Source organism: Bos indicus, chromosome 27 (genome assembly GCF_029378745.1).
Source record: "Bos indicus isolate NIAB-ARS_2022 breed Sahiwal x Tharparkar chromosome 27, NIAB-ARS_B.indTharparkar_mat_pri_1.0, whole genome shotgun sequence".
Taxonomy (NCBI): Eukaryota; Metazoa; Chordata; class Mammalia; order Artiodactyla; family Bovidae; genus Bos; species Bos indicus.
Genome location: NC_091786.1, coordinates 7,784,532 through 7,799,695, shown reverse-complemented (window position 1 = coordinate 7,799,695; position 15,164 = coordinate 7,784,532). Strand labels below are relative to the sequence as shown.

Here is a 15,164-nt window from a genome sequence, read left to right as displayed (position 1 = left end):
AAGTTAACTTCTTAAAAAGTTTTGAGTCCATAAACTAAGAGTGCGAACACCTGAGATACCTGCAGACCAGAAAATGATACTCTGACCCTATTGCTGTTTGACCTGATCAGTTGTTGAGCCCTTGTTTCTTCGTACTACTCAGTAATCCCTCAATTTTCATACAGCCATACAGTTAAAATTCTTACTAAATGCCTAGTACAGCAGGCTCTAAGAGAACAGGACTAATAAGACAAAGCCCCTGCTGAATTGAAGTAGGGCCAAGTAATGAAAACCAAACAAGCTTTAAACTAAAGAGAGATCTTTAGCTAAGTTTAAGCCCTAAATTTTTATGTTCCAGGCAGCACAGTAATTAAATGAAGCAATGATTTGTTGAACATCTACTGTGTTGCACATGATACAGAGATGTCTGTGTGTATAATATGGATATCAAAGAAGTATCTATTGCTTCTTTATTGAGAAGTTTTTTTTTAAACATGAACGAGTGTTGAATTATTTTCAAATATATTTCTGTATCTTTGGATGTGATCGTATGATTTTTCTGGTAGCTCTGTGCTATAGATGGAATGTTTGTGACCACCTTCTCTCAATTCCATATGTTGAAATCCTAACTCCCAATGTGGTGGTATTAAGAGATGACCTCTGGTAGGTGAGCAGGTCAAGAGGGTGGAACCCTTATGAGTAAAATGAGTGCCCTTCTAAAGAGACCCCAGAGAGGTCCCTACCCGTCCCTTCATGTTGTGAAATGGTAAGAAGACTGCAGGTCTGTGAACCAAGAAGAATACCTTAAAAAGTTAAAAATCCATATGCAACTCTTATCATTCTATCTTAGTAACTTGCAAAAAGGGAATAAGGAAATATTTGAATTCTTCATATCCTTCCTTTGAAAGGTCTATTCTGAAGGAAAAAAACTGTGTAAATGGAATTTATTAGATTTTAGCTTCTGGGTGCTGAAGTATGTTCAATTTTTTTGCACTAATACAGTCTGAATCCTTATATTGGAAGGAAGTAAAAAGTACTATTCAAAGGATGCGAATATACTACTAAAACCGAAGTTCGTGAAGCACAAATTCTGTTTCTGTGGTTTAATCATTAGTTGTAAGAGTCAGTCATAAGTGTATGATATTCTAGGAACAGGTGGGGAAGCAAAGAACCTGTGATCTGGTATAAGATCCGTTAACAGGCGCTGAGTAATGAGCTTGCCAGGTGCACTGATTTTACCATATAGGCAGGCAAGACCCACTGCCCCAAAGACAGTTGTGGTTCTGGTGAAAATCAACATACTATTTGAGTTGTACACGAACACTTTGGGTGTCTTTCTGCTCTTAACATTGCTCGTTTGTGTAAAACACAGTATCAGTTAGTAGTTGGTGATTTTTGTGACAAATTTCCTGTGAAAGATCCCAAGTGATTCCTAACACCAAGTGATTCCTGACACCAGGTGACTCTTAACACCAATATCCCTGGAAGAAAGCAGTGAATAGATCCTGTCTTGCTTCTTTTCTCAAATAAATATAAAGAGAAAGCAAAAGTTCAGTCAGTCTACAAACTACATTTCTTCCTTTCCATCTTCATTGAGGTTTTGGATGTAGGTGTGAATCTAGAGAGCAACCCACATGACATTTGTACTTCTCTTTGGTTCAGAGGTTTACAGTAAATGTCAGTTTAGCTATTCTCATATTCCATTATCTGAAAAGTTGCTTTCTATCATTTGATATCATTAAAGGACATTTTTATATGAAGTGCATATTCAACTCACACAATACTCTTTGTTCAGTCAATGCATTATGGGAATTAATAAGATAATGCACTTTAAAGCTGGCTTCCCATTTGGTACAGTGGTAAAGAACCTGCCTGCCAATGCAAGAGATGCAAGAAATGAGGGTTCAATCCCTGGGTCAGGAAGATCCCCTGGAGTAGGAAATGGCAACCCACTCCAGTATTGTTGGCTGGAAAATTCTATGGGCAGAGGAGCCTGGCGGGCTACAGTCCATGCAGTTGCCAAGAGTCTGACACAACTGAGCAACTGAGTGCGCGCACACACACACACGCACATTTTAAACTTACTTGGAATCGATAATATTATATATATATAATATAATTTCCATCGTTTCTATTACCTTATGTATATAATTTATAAATCCAATATTTGTATATATATGTATTAGCTAATATATTTTTATTCTTAAAATTAATAGTTTATTATTAGACTATTCAAAACAAAATATAATTCTTTGCTTAACCAACCATGGTAAAGAGTAGGAGTCTATTTTCAGTTCAGTTCAGTTGCTCAGTTGTGTCTGACTCTTTGCGACCCCGTGAATCGCAGCACGCCAGGCCTCCCTGTCCATCACCAACTCCCGGAGTTCACCCAGACTCATGTCCATCGAGTCAGTGATGCCATCCAGCCATCTCATCCCGTCCCCTTCTCTTCATGCCCCCAATCCCTCCCAGCATCAGAGTCTTTTCCAATGAGTCAACTTTTTGCATCTCATGCGAAGTGGCCAAAGTACTGGAGTTTCAGCTTTAGCATCATTCCCTCCAAAGAAATCCCAGGGCTGATCTCCTTCAGAATGGACTGGTTGGATCTCCTTGCAGTCCAAGGGACTCTCAAGAGTCTTCTCCAACACTGTTTTACTGGCCCTGAAACACTGGTTTAATGTTTCCATTGTGTTTTTTTTTTATATCTGATTGTTGTTATTCCAGAGGGATTTTGTGTCTTCAGAAGACGTGCTTTAAAGAAGATGTGTTCATTAACTGCTTTATTCCTGCCTAAGCCAAGAATGTTTGGTAACAAAGAAGATAATCTGTTTTTTGTTTTTTTTTAATTGAACAATAGCAGGAAAATTCGCTGATACTATTGAAAGGAGACAAATAGAGACTCCTACCAGAAACTGTTAGATAACCAAAAATCTGCTTTGAAGAAGAAGGATACTAGAACAACCAATGCCAGTCAGCCTAATTCTGAAAATTGCTATGCAGAGAGATGAACTCTCAAACCAAAGCAAACAGAAAACCTTAAGGCCAGCATTCTGAGCTCACCTCCTGAGAATGGTGCCCATGCATGTCCTCACTGCCTCTGATTCATCTAGGAGTAAATTATTTGAAGACCCATTTATAATTAGAATTATAAAAGAAGCATTTCATTAGACTATCAATCCAATGTGTAAATCTGAGGCACTATAAATAAATCTCTCAAGCAGCAATCCTCTCCAGTGAGCTCAAGTAATCAATTATAGCTCCACTGAGAGAGATGGCGTTTTAATGTCTGACTTTGCCAAAAAGCAGGCTAACAGCTGATCCATTCCTAAAGACATTAGTGTTGGTTTTCAATCTTTATTCATAAGAAACGTTGTAAGTCAGGCATCCAGAATTCTTTGGTTCTTAATTTTTTTGATTACTTCAGTGGTCCTGCTGCTAAGTCACTTCAGTCATGTCCAACTCTTTGCAACCCTATGGACTGTAATCCACCAGGCTCCTCTGTCCATTGGATTCTCCAGGCAAGAATACTGGAGTGGGTTGCCATGCCCTTCTCCAGGCGATCTTCCCGTACCATGGGGTCAAACTCATGTCTCTTACATCTCCTGCATTGGCCATTATTTAGTAAAAAATATATTTAGAAACTGAGAACATTGAGGATAGAATAGAGTTTAAACTCCAGTGAAGATTTTGGAACGTTAATTATGGTGGACATCTGTCATTCATGTTTACCTAAATTTTTTTCAGTGCTTTCTCCACATGATAATATCAGCAGTTCTGCACTGTGTGCGTTCTTCTTCCCAGTGCAGAATCCGAAAAATAACTACTTTTCCCAGCACTTTGCTGCCAGGTACGGACATGTGACTCAGATTTCACCAATCAGATAAAGCCTAATGAACCTACGATTTGATTGACAATATAAGGAAACAGGAGACTGACATCCAAGTTTGCAGGCCTGGGTGTTGAAGTTTGAGGGTGAGTGAACCAGCCTGAGAGCCACAGCAGAGGCAGTGTAGCTGGGTGGTCATTGGTGGTAGAAACATGACTGGTCTAAGGTGAGATAAGCCAGCCAGTCCCATGGATATGACACATCCCAAGATAGATCCCTTCTTTCTCTGCTGGTTTTTCTTTGTTTTTTTTGTTTGTTTGTTTTTAAATCTGTGCCGTTTAATTTCTGCTTTCTTTTACTCCAGTCATTGCCCAAATGCTTACCTTGTTTAATACTGTTTTGCAGTGGTTTGTTATGATTTCAAATCCACTTGTTTATGATAAAATGAAGCTGTTTTTAAGAGTGAAGTGGTTTTCAAGAACAAAGTGGTTTTTTTTTTAATAATTTTTATTGGAGTATAGTTGATTTACAATGTTGTGTTAGTTTCTGCCATATAGCAATCTGCTATATATACCCACTCGTTTTTTATTTTCTCAATGAAGTTAGTGTTTTGATGTAAAAGTGAAATTGTGTGTCAGGATGTCATCAACCACGTCCATGCTGAGCACTAAGTTGCCCAGCAGCTGAGGGGTCACTGGGGGCTGGTCACTAAGAATGTGTGAGAGGCAGCCGGGGCAAGGGGGCACTTAGGTTACAAACACTCGAGAGTATTGCATCCAGGCAAAGGCTGGCCGTTGCTGATCTAAACAGCTCTCCAAAGATCTCTGGGCATTCGCTCCTGCTGTGAAGGCAACTGTTACCAGGAGTGGCCCCAAGAGGGACTGTCCTTTTGCCTATCAACTCCACTGCAATCATTCCAAGCCACAGGTTCTACCAACAGGGGACTTTTCATTCTTGTGCTGGCAGCTGGCCATTAGCTCTAGTTGGTGAAGCCTTTTCCCTGAAAACCAGCTCATAGAAATGTCCGGGTCCCCTTGTCTGGGGTGATGGTATAATTAATCTACTATTGGCTTGAGTCTGTTATTTCTTTATTGGTTTATTAAGAGACATTATCCTGTATGCTGTTGGCTTATGAAATTATTATAATCCCCACAGGGAACCTGTGTTAAATAAATTCTTGGCAAAGACACTCTTGGTCTCTGAGCAAGCATAATTTGCCACAAAACAAAACAAACCCCTATTCAACAATGACATGATGTGGCGTTGGACTTATCATTAAAGTCTATTTTCTGGAATATTAAGCCATGATTGACTTCTAAGCCCAAAACTGGTACATCATGTACCAGTTTTCTTACATTTTTGTCGTTCTGTTTACAGTGTTTATGCTCAGCTTAGTTACAAAGTGCCAGATGGCAATTCATTGCCAGTAATTTATTAGGAAATGGGGAAAACACATGAAATATATAGTGCTAGAATATGGAAATGCTAATCATCCGTGGCCATGTTTTAAAATTTACACCAGTTACATATTTCTTTGGGTACAGTTTTCTGAAATGAAGCCCACGCATTGTCTCACAAGATGTTTAGCCCCGGAGTCTTTTCTCAGCACTTTCTTTTCTGCAGTTGCGTAAAGCTTCACAAATCAACGTGGAATTCTGGTGCTCTGAATTTTCTGCCCCTGCATATCCAGGATTGTGCTGTGCCATCTCAAAGATGTTATTCTTTGATGCCTTCTTTCTTTCACTACCCAATTAGTCACCAAGTTTCTGTCGACTCCATCCCTAAGTGTGTCTTGCATTTCATCCACTTTTCTCAGTTTTCACTTCGTTACCCTAGTTCCAGCCGTCACCTCAGCTGGCCCGTGCAGCAGCGCCGTCACCAGTCCTCTGATTCTGTCCCTGTCCTCTGTGATTCTGTTTACACCAGTTAAAATCCTCCTCCCTTGCTTTTAGGAAAGCCTTTCAATCACCTTCCATTTAATTTAGAATGAAGTCCCATGGATTTGTGATGTGGCAGTTGGCTTCTCTGAGAAGGTATCTCGAGTCAGAGCCCTGCATGCAGGCAGGTGAGTGGGGAGCATCACAGGCGGTCCCCAAGGGGACTGAAAGCGAGTGCAGTTGGCAGGTGTCACTGTCAGCAGCTGCGAGAAAGGAGAGTCTGCGGGTACTTGACAGTGTCCAGTATCCGTGGCTCAAAAGTAGGGTCATGTTCCCTCCTTCAGCACCACCTCATGCCTGGCTTCAGGCACACTGGCCCTCTATCAGGTCTGGGGAAATCAAAATCCTAGACTGCTACCTATTTTTCTATAAGGAAGGCTCATTCTGGATCATCACACTAGCATCTCTGAGGCCCCACTCTCTGCAAGTGTTTGCCAGGTTATAGAGAAATAGATTTGGGCTTCCCTGGTGGCTCAGACGGTAAACAATCTGCCTGCAATGCAGGAGACCTGGATTCAACCCCTGCGTTGGGAAGATCCCCTAGAGAAGAGAATGGCTATCCACTCCAGTATTCTTGCCTGGAGAATTCCATGGACAGAGGAGCCTGGCAGGCTATAGTCCATGCGATCAGAAAGAGTCAGACACGACCGAGCCACTAACACAGCTCCAAAGACATAGACCTAAGAAGACAGGATGTATCTCCTGCTTTCAGAAGGCAGGATAGCTTATTGCTTTGCTTGTACAAAACACTAGAAAGGTTCTGGAATTAAACTTATTAATTAAATCTGACTTATCCATGGGATCAAATATAAAAATACGCATAGATTCAACAGATAAGCTTCAAAGGGACAGAAGACTGGAACCAAGCTGCTGATCAAACGCACGTGACCCAGATTGGGATTCTAGAGTTCCCAGGAAAACAAAGCATCTGGATTCATAAATGCCTCCCAAGATCCCTCAAGGAACAGGCATTAAAAAATCTCCAAAAGTAGCTTTCAGTTCAGCAGTTTGTTGAGGGTGATTTTCCAGTTGGAACAGGTGTGGAGAACTTGATGGACACTGTCTCAGAGACACAAATTTCTTAAAACTAAGCAGTTCCACCCGAAAAGATGGTGGCAGCAGCCTCTGGGGCACAAGAAGGGTCTGCTCAGAAGAAACCGAGGGGCCAGCTGCCACGTGGAGCTCCCGCACAGAGCCCAGAGTGCCCACATGCAAGGCTCAAGAGGAAATGCAAAGTATGTCCTGTGGCCGGAACAGTACCCCAAATTAGATCCGGTGACTGGAACCTTCTCCATTGCAAGCTCAAAATCTCTGCAAAAAGATTTCAGTGTCACAAATGTCACTATGAGAGAGGAGATTGTGTCTGGGTGGCTGTTTCCTCCCAAAACCTAGTAATGTACATAGTACCCAAATTCAGCTCTTGCTGAGAAATAACTTATAAGCACCCAGTATGTAGATGTTCTAATGTTCCCATCCTTTTGTATGCAATCTGGTCAAGATAAATCCAGGTTTTTCTTTTATTCCCTCAGCTAGTATACTCAGATACCACTGAGTTTCTGCCATGGTTTTGGCAATGTTAATACGGTGTTCCAGGAATGTAATTTTTCCTGGGATAACTGCCAGCAGCAAGGACCGGTTCTGTTTTCTGCATTTGTTGGGTAGAGAGCTAGGGCTGTGGACAATCCTTTCCGACCTAGTATCTGTTTGAACTGTTTGATAAGCTAGGAACTCTGGAGGCCTGGCCTTGAGCGGGTAGGGCTCCTGCTGCCCTGACTGTCATTCAGGTGAGAATCCTGGCTGGAGAAGGTGCAGGAACACCACCTCTACCCAGTTCCTGAGTGAGAACTCCTCTGACTGAGCTGAATAAGAAATTGGTATAATCATGTCTGGATCTTAATTTAGCTTGAGTTTTTTTTTTTTTTTTTTTAACTTTGAACTGGTAACCCATATGAGCAAGTGATTTTAACTGTAGATTCCAACTCCTTTACACATTAACATGCTAAGGGACTTAGGCCCTTTTTAAAATTTGTGAAATTCAACAATATTGAAAAACACACAAAACAAATACATAAAGACGTGGTAACCCAAGTTCAAGACACAGGATGTTGTCCCCTGCCACATACACATTCTTTGTCATACCTTCTGCACCTCAAAAATAACCACTAACCTGGTAAACACAGCCTTGCTGTTCTTCATTTCATTTTTACCACCTAAGTTGCTGCTGCTGCTAAGCTGCTTCAGTCGTGTCCGACTTTGTGCAACCCACCAGGCTCTCCCGTCTCTGGGATTCTCCAGGCAAGAGTACTGGAATGGGGTGCCATTGCCTTCTCCGTACCACCTAAGTATGTGTCCCTAAAAACAGTGGTTCAGACTTGCCTTTTTATGATGTTTGTGTTAAGTGGCATCAGTCATGTCTGACTCCTTGTGACCCCATGGACTGTAGCCCACCAGGGTCCTCTGTCCATGGGATTCTCCAGGCAAGAACACTGAAGTGGGTTGCCATGCCTTCCTCTGAGGGGATTTAATAGCACATACATATAATTATTTATTATATATTAAACTATTAGGATTATCTTGCAAATTGTGAGATTTTCTGCTTGTGTACATGCTCAGTCATTCAGTCATGTCTGACTCCATGGACTGCAGCCCGCCAGGCTCCTCTGTCCAAGGCAACAATACTGGAGTGGGTTGCCATGCCCTCCTGCAGGGGCTCTTCCTGACCCGGGGATGGAACCCCCATCTCCTATGTCTCCTGCATTGATGGGGGATTCTTCACCACTAGCGCCACCTGGGAAGCCTTTGTGTGAATTTCATATAAATGAAAGCGTCAGTACTTTGGGGGAGGTAGGGAGTCGTTTCTCAGCACCATGTCTGTGAGAGCCGGGGGTGTGCACAGCTGCTGTTTGTTTTCCTCACGAACAGAAAGCCGGGGCCTGGTTCACTGCCTGTTTGGCCAAGCTGAAACCAGATGGTGTCCTTGCGCCGCGGCAGCTGTTCAGCCTCAGTGCCTGCGATGCAGACCTTAGAGTAGACGCGGTCTTCCGTTCGGTTGGTGGAATCCCCTTGCATTCTCACAGTTCCAGCCAGCACGCCCCTCGATGAGGCGCGTTAGCTTTTTATTGATTCTGGGGCTGTCGCCAATGGCCTAGCTGTTCGGTCTCCACCTGGAAAACCACAAGCTCACAAACTGAAGACCCTCCTCTTGGAGGCCACACACGATGATAGCAAACCGTGGTACCACCTGAACCATCTGGGTCCCTTGTTGGATGCCTAGGGAAAGGGCTCATCCTGGTGAGACCAAGCCAAGCTGCTGTCTGCGCCAGCCGGTTGGCATCATTGCTGCCTGCATCCATCATGGCGCAGAACATAGTAACACATCCGCCACCACAGACTGGCAAAGGGAAGGAGCCTAGTTTTGGGGCAGAGGCCAGCACTGCAGCAGACGTGACCCCCATCATCTGTCCCCTGTGAGGGGGGCTTCATGGCCTTGGGCATGTCCCCACCCCCGCTCCTGATGGAGTGACTACATTGGCTTCCGTCTCCATAAGCTTAGTAAAAAACAGGACACACGTTAGATTTCTGGAAACTTCACTGTCCCCAGTACTTATGGGCTTCTTTCTGTCATTTCGTTTGTGCTGGTTCTGATTCATTTTGATACATCTTTTTGTGTGTTTCCTTATTTTTGAATGAGTGCTACATTTGTCTTTAAAAAAATGTAGAGAAGTAATTTAAGGCCTGTGATATTATCTTCCTCCAGAGAGCATGCTTTTCATTGTTTCTTTCTGACAGATGCCTACGGGTGCTAGCAATCTTGAATCACCTTAAGCCAATCTCTAGAACAGAGATTTTCTAGACCATGTAGATTGTAGTCATTCAAAGTGGCTGGTGTACCTCTGATTCACTCCTCTTTTGCCTCTTCTGGACATCAGCTGTAAGTGTGAGCCCTCTACCATGGCCCTGGATCTTGGCAGACTGTTTACATCACATTTTATGCGTCCTTTCCCCCAGGGACTGTTAGGAGGACTGCTTAATCTCTCTGCCATCTCTTCGGTCCCTGGGGCAAGCGTGGTCTGAAATCTCTCTCTGGATTTTCCTCTTGCCCTACGTTCTTGGGCCAGTGACTTTCTCACTTTCTTCGTACTTCGTGGATATTACTAGGAATGTGGTTTTAATATTTCACCCAGAAATTTTCTTTGTCTCTGCTGGGAGAATTAACTAGCCTGCCACTACCAAAAGCCAACACTTATTTTGTCAATTTTTATTTTATTGCAGTGTCATTCACTTACAGTAAAATGCACAGATTTAAATGTACACTTGACAAGATTATTTAAAAATACATACTCCATGTTGTTGTTGTTGTTTAGTCACTAAGTCGTGTCCGACTCTTTGGGACCCCATGAAGTGTAGCGCGCCAGGCTTCCCTGGCCTTCACTATGTCCTGGAGTTTGCTCAAACTCATGTCCATTGAGTGAGGGATGCCATCCAACCATCTCATCCTCTGACGCCCCCTTCTCCTCCTGCCCTCACATGTCACCATCACCCAAATAAAGACAGATAATATTCCTGTCTTCCTGGAAAGATACCTCATTGCCCTCTCTAGTCAATCCTCAACCCCATCCCTGGAAATCAGCCTTTTAATTCATATCACCATATATTTATATTGTTATATGATATTTATAATGTTGAACTTCATATAAAAGAAATCATACAATATGTATTCTTTTGCTCAGCAGAAGTTTTTGAGAATATTCTATGTTTTGCACATATCAGTAGCTTAATCCTTTTATTGTTCAACTGTATTATGTTTTATAAATATCCCAGTTTGTTTATCCACTTCCTATTGATGGACACTTGGATTATTTCCAGTTTTGATTCCTATGAATATCTCTATTTTGAACACTTTTTTAGGATTCATTCATATCTTTTGAATTTTATTTCGCATGGAAAATGATAGGGCATTTATATTGAAATTTAGGGCATCTGTATGTATTTGGATATTCTTATGCCTCTTTTTATTTTATTGCAGTGTCATTCACTTACAGTAAAATGCACAGATTTAAATGTACACTTGACAAGATTATTTAAAAATACATGCTCCATGTTGTTGTTGTTGTTTACACACCAAGCTACACCTTCCAACCTCATCTTCATCAGTTTGTTTCAGTTGCCATATTTTTGTTTTTTTTTAATTAATTTATTCAACAGATTTTTATAAAGCACCACTTAGTATGTGCTAGACACTGTTCCAAATACTTTTAAACACTAACTTATATTATAGTCCTGACAACCAGTTGGAGTAGTTATTAATATTCACATAAAAAGAATATATTAATGAATAAAAAGTCAAATAGAACCTTAAGATTTCTGCCAGAGAAGAGGATCATATTTCTTTAAAAAAAGAAAACAAGGAAATCATGATTTCAATAGGGTCACTCTATTTCCTCTACATAAAAAATATTTATGCTAAGATATAACAACTGGAAAGCACTAGAAACAGGCAATTTTTATTATATCCTCTTGACATGTTTAGTATAATAATTTGAATCAATGCTGTAGTTAAGTCAAAACGATTTAGCCTCATTATCTCTGGAAATTTATAGACTAATCTGGCCATATTTGAAACTTATTATGATAGTTGACATCTGAATGACATGAAATTAAGTCTCGAAAACACATCACACACACAGTGTCAACTCATGCATATAGTACTTGGGATGCTAAAGGAAGCTGAACGAGAGACTTGAAAGAGGAAAGGTGGGTCCCAGGGAGTGGTCTTATCTGTGACACCTCTGTGGTGGAGGAAGCAGAGATCATACCCAGAAAGGTGCCTGAAAGAGGAAGCCCAGGGGCCTTTGTTTTCTTTGTTTTTTGTTTGAAGATGCTCTGAGGATCACCCCTGGTCTCGGATGTCCTAAAATTCCTCCTCCATTAACCTACTAAAACAGTGAGTTGAAGCTCACCAGTGATGCCCCCTGTCCTTTTCTTGGTCCTCATTCTCTTTGCTTTTCCTCAGTCGTTTGACCCCGTTTTGAGCACTCAGCGTGGTTTTCAGTGTACTGCACCTCGACTGCCCTATTCTCTGCCCCTCTATCTGCTTCCTCTCCGTTGTTTCAGTGGGAGCTGCTCACCAGCCTTGAACAATCCAGAAGTATTAGCCCAGTCACCAAACAATCCCCTTTTCCTTGGCTCCCAGGTATCAAATACACACGAGATTCCATCTCATGGAGTCATCAGAGCCTGGATGGCTCACCCCCTGATTTAGACGCTAATTTAGGTACCTGATTAAAGGCAATCTTTGTCCGACCTCTCTGCTGTGTGTGTGCTTCTGTGTGACTCTGTCTCACTCTCCATATGCACAAATCGTACTTGCTCGTTCCCACAGTAAGTGCGTAAAAATAGAAAATATGGGCAGTAACTTGAGCACCTATTTTAAAGTCATAACTGTGTTCAAATAGTGCTGTTGCTCAGATGGACTTTTTATAGGTCACCAAAGCGCCCAGAACTCCACTTTCTTCATCTTTTAAAATGTAAATGACTATAATAGACACTCCTCTGGGATAGAATAAGATCGTACATGAGGAGGTTTACATAAAACATGTGGCTGATAGTAAACTCTCAATAAATGATTTCTCCCTGTGCTTTTAACTCTCCTTACATCACCCATTCTAGTAACACAATTGTTGAGCTCAGTTTCGGTTTGATTAGATGGGTTAGGATATGCTAGCTAATCACCTACCTCACTCTACCATATCCTCTGAACATGGTAAATGATAAAAGTATTTATATCAATAAATCACTTAAATTACTAATCAATAGTTTGTTTTTTAAGAAAACATGAGTGCCAGGAAAATAGGTACACAATATTTTTCATGTGTCCTTTAGATACTAATAAAATATGAATAACTTATGGTGTTGCTTGGAAGGATCTATAATGTAAAAAATACAGCATCTAGTTTATATTTGATGAGTTCACTCACTATGAGCTTTTCTATTTAGCCTTAATTTTTATTTAGTGATTAATGGAAATAGAGATGGTAAAAGTTGCCAAGAGAGTTTATACTAACAAAAGAAAGGTGGGAAATCAAGGAACTCATTAAGATGAAGCATGACATCTTGACATAAAGTCCTAGATATTGGAGAGTTAGTATTTTCCTACTAGTAAAAACTGTAGGGAGTTAAACTGAATGTTCCAATGATAGCAGCCTTATTGAAATAAAAGTGCTCCTCAGGCCCAAAGAATCCAGTCCCCTGATGAGCTGATGTGGAGATAATTATTTATAATCACACTTACTGGTAGACAGGAAGGAGTGAAACCTGAGAAGACACTGAGGCGTGACTCAGGTGGGTTTTATTTCTGATTCCACAGCACGGAAGTGTGTGCGGGTGACTCAGAGCGCTGTGATGGCCCAGCTGTCCCCAGGCATGCCTCCCCGGTGTGGGCACATGCCTCCCCGTGCCAGGGGGAAGACTAGCGGGAGGGTCACCCTCCACAATCTCACAGTCAGTTACTCCACCGTCAAGAGTCTGCAGTTCATTTTCATCACTTCCCAAAGCACATGTGGAATGCTCCACAGGGGCCTATGAACAGCCACTTGGTCTAGATCTCTGCCTCTGAAAACAAGACCAGGGGGCTTTCCCATAAAGAGGGCTGTGGCGGCTTTCTAATACATTGACCTAATTTACTTTTCTGGGAACCACTCAGTCCCTGGGGAAAGGAGAAGCCTGCTTTGTTGGCACATTTATTTTACAGCTACACCTCCTTTGTCTTAGGGATGTTTTGTGTACATCAGTGCAACCAGATAGGACACGCAGCATAAAAATGCCTGCAACACTGCCCAGCATGACCCATCATTGATACGCTTCTTTATTCCAAAATGAGCCACTTCTGTTCTCTTATGTCTTTGTTATTATTTGTGATTTTGGAACTTCTCAGAAGAATCAGGAAGCAATACAACAACAAACAGGCTTCAAGCCAGGTCATATAAATGTATAAATAAACTCCCTGTATGATACATCATTTTGTATCTCGGCATATTATTTTTTACTTAAATGCCGAAATACTGCCACTCTACATTACTATTCTTAATAATTTACTCTATTTTGCTTTTAAAATATAGCTTGCTTAAGGATCCCCTTATAAATAGTGGCATTTTATTTCTAAACTAAATAAGATAGGGTTTAACTGATGTTAAAGCTGTAACTCCAATACTTTGGCCACCTGAGGTGAAGACCTGACTCATTTGAAAAGATCCTGATGCTGGGAAAGATTGAGGGCAGGAGGAGAAGGGGATGACAGGATGAGATGATTGGATGGCATCACCAACTCAATGGACATGGGTTTGGGTGGACTCCGGGAGTTGATGATGGACAGGGAGGCCTGGTGTGCTGCGGTTCATGGAGTCACAAAGGATCGGACACGACTGAGCGACTGAACTGAACTGAACTAACAAAGATTGTGAGCCTAAAAAATATATATTTTTGCTTGGCTTGCGAAAGTAAAGATGAAGCACTTCGGTTTGCTTGAAACTCTCTGGATACAGTGCCTCCTCCAGGAAGCCTTTGAACTCTTTCCTGCCAGGATCAGACCCTTCCTCTTTATGCTGCCCTGTCCTCACTTGTATTTTATCTCATTTCTCTTTCCTCCTCTAGACTCTGACTGCTTTGTGGCTGTGACATTCTCTGCCTCTCCAGCATCCAGCTAAATGCTTGACACATAGCAGGTGCTTAAAACGTGTTCAGTGGATGAATAAATAGCCTAAAGTTATGACCCTGTGGCTTTCCAGTCTATCCACTTATACATTTTTTTTTTCCTGACATTGACCGAAGCCACATAATTGGCTCATTTGATGAGTGGTCATTAAATCCACAAGTCATGAACTATTTTATAATTTAGCTCATAGTCTACAAATAGGACCATTTCGAAGGTTTAAAGTGATGGACTTCATTTGACCTTGATATCATGAGTTTCGCTTACATTCACACCAGGAACCCCTTACCCAAAGTCTTAAAAGCTCTCAGGACAATTATTTCCTCCCCTAAAACTAAGCTGCCTGTCTAGCTCAGTTGATAAATCAGGTGGGTTCGATCCCTGGGTCAGGAAGATCCCCCTGAGAAGGGAATGGCAACCCACTGGAATATTCTTGCCTGGAGAATTCCATGGACAGAGGAGCCTGGCCGGCCACAGTCCATGGGGTTGCAAAAAGTCCGACATGACTGAGCGACTAAACAACAGACAACAAAAAGGAAACACTCTGTACATTAACGTCAATACCTGGATTTTGAAACTCAGGGCAGGGAGATGGGGCGTCATCTTATACCCAGCTCGGAAAGTCAGGCGTCTCAGAACCCGGCACGTGTTGCCGCCGCTCCCCCGGAATATTGTCAGACCAATAGGCTTGTGCGAGGCACTTTTATGGACAGTA

The 15,164-nt window shown here is 41.9% G+C and overlaps 1 long non-coding RNA gene across 1 annotated transcript; it reads right to left on the bottom strand.

The window, feature by feature from the left end:
• Positions 1–5,200: 5,200 nt before the first annotated feature.
• On the bottom strand, positions 5,201–15,143 carry LOC139180197 (uncharacterized). The gene is made up of 2 exons (XR_011564507.1): positions 15,014–15,143; positions 5,201–7,053 (listed from the first exon to the last, which is right to left on the bottom strand). It is a non-coding gene; the product is annotated as an uncharacterized lncRNA (long non-coding RNA).
• Positions 15,144–15,164: the final 21 nt, after the last annotated feature.